This window comes from Carlito syrichta, unplaced genomic scaffold, assembly GCF_000164805.1.
Source record: "Carlito syrichta isolate Samal-C Ts95f unplaced genomic scaffold, Tarsius_syrichta-2.0.1 Scaffold309824, whole genome shotgun sequence".
NCBI classification, from domain to species: domain Eukaryota; kingdom Metazoa; phylum Chordata; class Mammalia; order Primates; family Tarsiidae; genus Carlito; species Carlito syrichta.
The window spans coordinates 719224-727718 of record NW_007253920.1 but is presented as its reverse complement, the minus strand read 5'-3'; positions in this window follow the sequence as shown (position 1 = coordinate 727718).

The window sequence follows — 8495 nt, the reverse complement described above, 5'->3', positions numbered from 1 at the left end:
GTGCCTGTATTCCGGTTACTTGGAAGGCTGAGGCGGAAGGACCACCGGAGCCCAGCAGGTCGAGGCTGCGGTGGCTGGGAGCGGCCACTGCACTGCAGTCTGGGCGACAGAGTGAGACTCCAACTCAAAAAAAAAAAAAAAGAAAAAGAAAAAAAAAAGAAAGGAGCAGCTCGCCTTATGCAGTCCTTGTCAATGAGACATAAAGGCAAGTCTGTCTGGGGACTTTTGGGAAAGGTTTTGCTGTTCATGAAAAAGAGACAGATAGGAAGAGATTTTGGACAAAGATATTATTAATGAGAATGGAAGAGCAGAAAAATGTAAAGAACCTGGGTTCACAGTGACATTGCTTAGCCAACCTACATCCCCATTTCAATTTCTTATTATGTAAATAATGAACATTTTTCTTTTTTGGGTTTAAGTCTTACTCTGTCACCCAGGCTGGAGTGCAGTGGCACACTAATGGCCATCCCAGTGTCGACCTGCTAGGCTCCGGCCATCCTTCCGCCTCAGCCTTCCAAGTAGCTGGAAGTACAGCCGCACGCTACCACATCTGGCTAATTTTTGATTTATTGTAGAGAAGAGGTCTCACCAAGTTGCACAGGTTGGTCTCGAACCCAAAGGCTCAGGCAATCCACTTGCCTTGCTTCCCAAAGTGCTGGGATTATAGGCTGAGCCACTGAGCCTGACCCTTTTCTTTTTTTTAAATTTTTAATTTTGAAGATATGGGGAGCAATTCAGGGTTAGGTATATAAACGTTTATTATGCAGGTACTCTTGCTGATCAGGTGTGCCCCCACCTCCCCTGGCAGTTTCCCACTACTGCCAATCCCGCCTTGCCCCCGGCAGTTTCGTGCTATTGCCAACCCCTTTCTGATAGTATTATGATAATTGTTCTAGGTTTGCTTATGAGTGAGAACATGTGGTACTCAGTTCTCGGTTTCTGCGATAGATCACTCAGTATTATAGACTCTAAGTCCATTCAAGTTGCCGCGAAGTTTATAATTTTGTCCTTCCTTATGGCTGTGTAATATTCCATCATGTACATGCACCACATTTTTTTTATCCAGTCCTCTTTCATTGGGCAGCATGGTTGGTCCTATGTTTTCGCTATTGTAAATAATGTTGCAATAAATGCGTGTGCAGGTATCTTTTTCATAGAGTGATTTGAGTTCCTCCAGGTTTATTCTCAGTAGGGGGATTGCAGGGTCACATGGAAGGTTAAGTTTTAGAGTTTTGGGAATCACCAAACTGTTTTCCACAGAGTTGTACTAGTTTACACTCCCGTTAACAGTGTAGCAGTGTTCCCTTTTCCCTGCATTCTCTCCAGCATCTGTTGTTTTTTGAGTTATTGATGATGGCCATCCTGACTGGAGCTAGGTGGTATCGCACTGTAGTTTTAATTTGCAATTCTTTGATGACTAGTGAGGCTGAGCATTTTTCATGTGTCTGTTGGTTGCTCATATGTCTTCTTTTGAGAAGTGGTTATTCATACCTTTTGCCCACTTTGTAATGGGGCAGTTTTTTTTTTCTTTTCAGCACGTTTGAATTCCTTGTAGATCTTGGATGTTAAGCCTTTGTCAGATATACAGTTGGTAAATACTTTTCCCCAGTCTGAGGACTGTCTCCCTGCTCTCTTGATGGTTTCTCTGGTTTTGTAGAAGCTTGTCATTTGATGAGGTCCCATTTGTCTATCTTATCTCTTATGGCAGGGGCACTTGGGGTTTAGATCAGGAACTGGTTGTCAGTTCCAATTTCCGTAAGGATGTCTCCTGCGTTTTCTAAGGTTCTTATAGTTTGAGGTTTTACCTTTAGATCTTTGATCTATTTAGAGTTGATTTTTGTGTATGGTGATAGGTAAGGGTCTTGTTTTAATCTTCTGCATGTGGTCAGCCAGTTTTCCTAGCACCATTTTCTAAATGGGTTCTCCTCTCCCCAGTGGTTGATGGTGGAGGCTTTGTCAAAGATGAGTTGGTTGAGAAAATGAGGTTTTGCTTCTGGAATCTCTGCCCTGTTCCATTGGTCTATATACCTGTTCTTGTACCAATACCAGGCTGTTTTGATTATTGTAACTTTATAAGAAAGTTTAAAGTCTGGGAGTATGATACCTCCTGCTTTGTTTTTTGTTGTTGTTTTGCTGAGGATTGTTTTGTCTATTTGTGATTGTTTATGTTTCCATATGAATTCCTGTATTGTCATTTCTAGGTCTGAGAAGAATGCTGCTGGTAATTTAATGGGTATTGCCTTGGGTAGGATGGACATCTTAACAATGTTGATTCTTCTAATCCATGAGCATGGAGTATTTTTCCATTTGTTTGTGTCAATCTTTGATTTCTTTGAGCAGTATTTTGTAGTTTTCGTTGTAACGGTCTTTCATTTCTCTGGTTGGGATTGTTTGTGTCATCTTTAATTTTTTGAGCAGTGTTTTGTAGTTTTCATTGTAAAGATGTTTCATTTCTCTGTTTAGGAAGATGCTAAGGTATTTCATTTTGTGTGTGTGGCTATTGTGAATGACTTTGTGTTTTTTATTTAGGTTTCTGTTTGTTTATTTTTGGTGTATAGGAATGTGGCTGTTTTTTGCACATTTATTTTATACCCTGATACTTTGCCAAAGTCCTTTATCAGTGCAAGGAGGTTTTGTGACTAATTCTTTTGGGTTTCAAGATATAGAATCATGCCATCTGCAAAGAGGGATAATGTAATTTCCTCTTTTCCTATCTGAATACCCCCGATTTCCTTCTCTTGTCCAGTTACTCTAGCTAGGACTTCCAATACTATGTTGAACAGGAGGGGTGCGAGTGGGCATCCTTGTCTTGTTCTGGTTTTCAGGGGAAATGGTTCCAATTTCTGTCTGTTTAGCAGTATGTTGGCTGTGGGTTTCTCGTAGATGGCTCTTACTATTCTGAGGTATGTTTCATCTATGCCTAGTTGTTTTTATCAAGAAGGGGTGCTGGATTTTACCGAAAGCTTTTTCCGTGTCTAGGAATGTTTCTTATTATTAAAGCCCTCTTCTTAGGCTTTCCTTCTACTAGTGACCAAAGGGTTTCAACTGATACAACTAGGAAAGAGAACTCCTCACATCCCCTCCTTGTGTGCACACAGATCAGAGTGTGAGCGTCTGGAAGGTGCACTACAGCAGTGGGGAAATCCAGATAAAGAGATCTACGTCTGTTTGGTAAGACATTAATGAGTTTGGGAAATTGGTGGCACAGGGAGGGTGGGGTTTCAGCTTTAAATTTTAATCACGTCTAGACTGAGAATGTATATTCCCATACAAAAAATAATTTAGTGCTCTTTTAACTCAATATTCAGTAATATTTGTTCAATATTTAATTAATGGGAATGATAATATCTGATTTTCTGTTAATTGACATTGTAGGCTTCTTTCTTTGTGTTTGAAATAAGAGATGTATCACATATATTGAATATAATATAATATTTTTATTTGGAATTGTTTTTCCATTGTACAATGTTAATTCCTAATTGTCATTCATATTAGTTAAAGTTAAAGGTAACTTATACGGGTATATAGTTGTTATGGGTTCAAAAAGTACATAAAATGTATTCATTTCACATTGGCATTCTTTCCCACTTTTGTGTAGTTCTTATTCTCTGTTACATTTTCTTTTTAAAAAATAAGATCATGGGATAAGTAGTAAAGGGATTAAGTTTTAGATAGGAAAATAAATCACTCATTCCCAGTTTTAAAAAAACATTATGTTATGCAGTATTCGGTTTCAGAAGTTCAGCTCTGACTCTTTATTTCAGGTGACTATCAAGTTGACTGTCTCAGGATTAGGGAACTGAGCCTCAGTTACACATGCAGCTTGCATAAGGTGTTGCAGCACAAAATGAGCAAGTGCCAGCTGAAGGGTGCTGCTTAAATTGGCAGGAGAGAAACTTGTTGGAAACGGACATGAGGAGAGTAGCTGACAGGTCAATGGTGTAATACTGGAGTAAAGATCCCCAAACTGCTAAGGCTAAGGATTTTAGGGATTCTTCCTGTTCCTAAACTGTTCTAGCCTCCTAAATGCCCAGCTACTTGGCTATCCCTGAGTCTTGTGAAATTTTTACTTGACATCAGCAAAGGTTGCTGTTTTTCCACCTCGAAAACACAAGACTAGCTGCCTGTATTCTTGACTGGGAACCTCTAAATATGGCCTGGAGGCGGTGTAGACTTTGTCAGACTAGTCTCTTGGGTTGTTAGCAACCCTTGGGGAATGGAAACTCAAAAATAGAGCAGAAGTTTCTCCTTAACCAAATAATCATGTCTACATGCTCCCCTTGGAGAAAATCATAGCGCCATGGGCTTCAGAATATGATTTTTAACAGATTTTAGATCCCTTAAGGAGCAAAAGTGAGCACTTCTACCTCCCACACCATGAACTTACTCAGGTAACTTGTCCAAGGCCACACATTTAGTAAGTGGAAGAATGAGAATTTAAATCCAAGTTGTCTAACTCTGAACACCTGTGCACATAACTATTTTGCCAAATGAGACTTTTGCCAAAGTTCATGCCAAGTAACTTCTTGCATGAGGAAATCTTGTGAAGGGCTTACTGTCTGAAAAAGAAAATGAGACTGATGCCCATCCTCATCCCTCACCATTCCCCACCTTTCACATCTGCCTAAAATTTAGTCAATCCTCCTATTCTCCATATCAAGCACTCACTGGTTCCTCACTATAGATGAATTTCTTCATGCTTCACACCCTGCACAGCACACATGGGTAACTGGGTCCCAGCTCAGGCTCAATGGTACCACCTACGAAGGCTCATCTATTATTTAAATCCTTCCCATTAGAGGAAGAGGATCCAGCAGGATAGAGGAACCCAGGAACTGCTGTATTGTAGAAGGAATTTATATTGGAGAAGGAATCTCTCATTTACTGTGATAGAGTGGTTTCTCAGAATTAAGGACTTGGGCAAAACTGTCTTGGGCAATGGAGAGACCGGGCTATCGCCAAGCTATTTGGGAGTAGCAAATAAATATGTCCTACTTATCACCATTTCTCTGGGACATTTAAGGGAAAAGAGTAGACTTTGTTTCATATCCTCTTCCTTGACCTGGTACATTTATTGGGCAGAGAGCCTGTGCCAGGCTTTGTAGCTCCCTTTAGACATTCAAGGTTTGAATGAATGATAGTTATAGAAACTTGTTTCTACATATTATTACCTTGTAACTTTAAAATCTACAAAATGCATGAAATTTGACCTTTTTTTTGGAAGGAGGAGTGGGAAATATGTTCATAATCTTGGAGTAGCCATATTTGGACAAGAATCAAAAATGGCTGTTGGTGAGGCAATGAATGAGGTGGTGATAAAGTTTAAATATATAAACTTGGATGGGCAAGACAAGAGGCTGTACATATTGCATTAAAGTACAGAGAAATAGAGAAAGAAAGTCAGAACCCAGCCTGCAATGAGTGCTAATTGCATTTATGCTGAAAGCAGGAACAAAGAGGGTAAGTGTTTCTTATGGATCTGGTATGGGCACAGCAGAAGAGAGCCAACCTGGAGATAGTTTATATTTCATCCAAGAGTTCTGCTGAGAAAGGTGAAGAGATTCCCCCCAAAATGGGTTCACTTGATCTAAAAACAGTGTGGTGATTCCTAAAAGATCTAAAAATCAACCTTTCACATAACCCAGCAATTCCCCTTCTGGGAATGCACCCGGAAGAACTCAAATCACTCTATGAAAAAGATAACTGAACATACATGTTTATTGCAGCATTATTCACAATAGAAAAAACATGGAACCAACTGTGCTACCCATTGAAAGTGGACTGGATAAAATAAATGTGGTACACATACACGATGGATTATTACACAGCCATAAAAAAGGACAATGAACTTCGCAGCAACTTGGATGGACTTAGAGTCTATAATACTAAGTGATCTATCACAGAAACAAAGAACTGAATATCACGTGATTTACACTGCTTTGGGACCAGTTGAAGGCAAGTGCTTTACTCACAGACAGTTCAACGTGGGGGCCTCCAAAGTATGCATGAAAGCACTTGTGAGAAGGGTAGTCAGCTTTGAACATCAGCCAGAAAGAGTTGGCTTTAAACATTTGCCACTGCTAGAGTTAACCAGTACCAGATTACACCAGTGCCAGTCGGGTGAGATGTTTTCTGCCCCTTCTTATTCCTCTCCCTGTTTAACCCTGGAGGACCCAGAGGCAGCTGAGGGGAGGTAAGGAAAGACGAGTAGAAGCGCTGGGTAGGGAAATGGATGAAGCCAGCTAAGCACCCCTCTCTCATTGCAAGTACTTGCAAACTTTAACTTTAAATGAAATTTGGAGTGTTGACTCTTGGACTTAAATTATTGAACATTGCATGAACAAAATAGAACTGTTCATATGATTAGATGTAATCAGAAGACTTTATTATCTAGAGGTGACTGACTCTGTATTTTTCTCAAGAGGAGATCTGGCTCCTCAGAATGGGCAGTGAGGATGAAAGGAAAAGTTGCTTTTGATTGCACTTTCCGAATCTACTTGCTCAAAGTACCTAAGTGCCTGTCCTAGTGTTTTGTGTTGTATTTTCCTGTTATTTGCGAGGGTTCTAATAACACACAACATATTCTATGCATAGATTAAACACCAAGTATACATAAAAATGAATTTCTTAAAGTAATGTTTTACTTCAAATTCTAGCTCACCCAGTTTATTGAAAGGACATTTACCGGGTCAGAAGAATTGTATTTTAATTTTGGGAAGAGTTTACCAGGAATGATTTTCAGAGGATTTTGTAGGGGGTCAAACAGGAGATAGCATGCCAACTTTCTCAAAAGAGAGTTAAGCCTTGGTTTTCTTTTTCTTGCAGAGGAATCAAGACAGAAGCTACATTCCCGTCAACAGAGCTACACAACTAAAACTTCTCTTTATATTTGAATTTCTGGAATATTTCTTGACACTGATTCCAATTCATAATTTTATGGATCTATTTTCTCTGTCACTTTGTTCTGCATTTTACACAAATACTTTAAATGTATTTCTTGAATTTGTAATTACACAGTTGACTAGCTTAAGTCCAATAAGAATTTAATTGAGGCTAAATAGTTGCTGCTTTTAGCATGTCTATTAATTTCCAGCTTTGTCTTACTTGAATAGCTACAAGTATTAGCATTTTATTTTTCTGCTTACCATTCATTTTTTATAAAATAGCTTCAGACAAAATGTTCAAATTACTGTATTAGTCAACAATGTTTTACAGATAATCCAGACAACATAGAACCAATGATTGGCAATGCTATCATGAATACTTTATTTTTATTATTTATTTACTTATTTTTAGAAAGTAGGATTTATTAAGAAGACAGAAAAGTTCCCACAGTGGGAGGGGACCTGAAAGAGGTTGCCCAACACTTTATTAATCAGCAAATGTTTGAGAATCCCAATTTAGACAGAAAAGTTGGCTTATGAGTCAGGGTCTCATTTACTGAGGGTCACTAGTATCTAGAAACATGCCTCTCAATAACTGTGTGCTTATGGGTTATCCCTCCCTGGAAAGTATGGAGTAGAGATTTGTATGTTTGATAAATTTTGCTTGGTGCTTAAGATTAGTATTGTATCATTTTAATTCTACTTCCTTGACTATGACCTTCAGGCTATCTGAAATCTCTAGACAGGTCTTTTCAGGTCTCCAGTGCAAAGATGAAAATATTTGGGGCATACACAAATTTGGTCCACTACTTGTAATACACTAGAAGTTACAGGAGATAATAAAGTAATTAGAAGTTATGTTTTTCCTTCACATCACCTCTTTTTGAAGTATTTGTCAAGACACTCAGTGAGAGATTTCAAATGTAGTAACTTAAAAACTTTAAAAATGCAAGATAAATAAATGCACTCGACTACAGGACCAAATCTTATCAACACTACTAATGTATTCACTAGTCGAATGTTTCTAATTCTATGTGTCGAAAACCTTCATCATGAAAATAGAGCTATAGAGTCGCCGGCTGAGTGGGCTTGCTGGGAGCCGCCTCCGAGCCGCAGCGGCCTGGGCGAGTGGGGTGGTGGCGCGAGGCCCGCCCGGGAGCTCTGCGGGGCCGCTGCTGTCTCTGAGGGTCGGCGAGGGAGGACCGACGGCTCTCCATGTGTGGCTTTTTCTTTCTCAAGTATTTTTTCCAGTTTGTTTGGAACTCGGGAGATGAGGATTTTAATTTGGGGATTAGATGGAGCAGGAAAACCCACAATATTGTACAGATTGCAAGTTGGAGAAGTCGTGACTACTATTCCTACCATAGGACTTAATGTAGAGACGGCGACATACAAAAACCTTAAGTTCCAAGTCTGGGATTTAGGAGGACAGACAAGTATCAGGCCATACTGGAGATGTTACTATTCAAACACAGATGCAGTTATTTATGTAGTAGACAGTTGTGACCGAGACAGAACTGGCATTTCCAAATCAGAGTTAGTTGCCATGTGGGAGGAAGAAGAGCTGAGAAAAGCCATTTTAGTGGTGTTTGCAAATAAACAGGACATGGA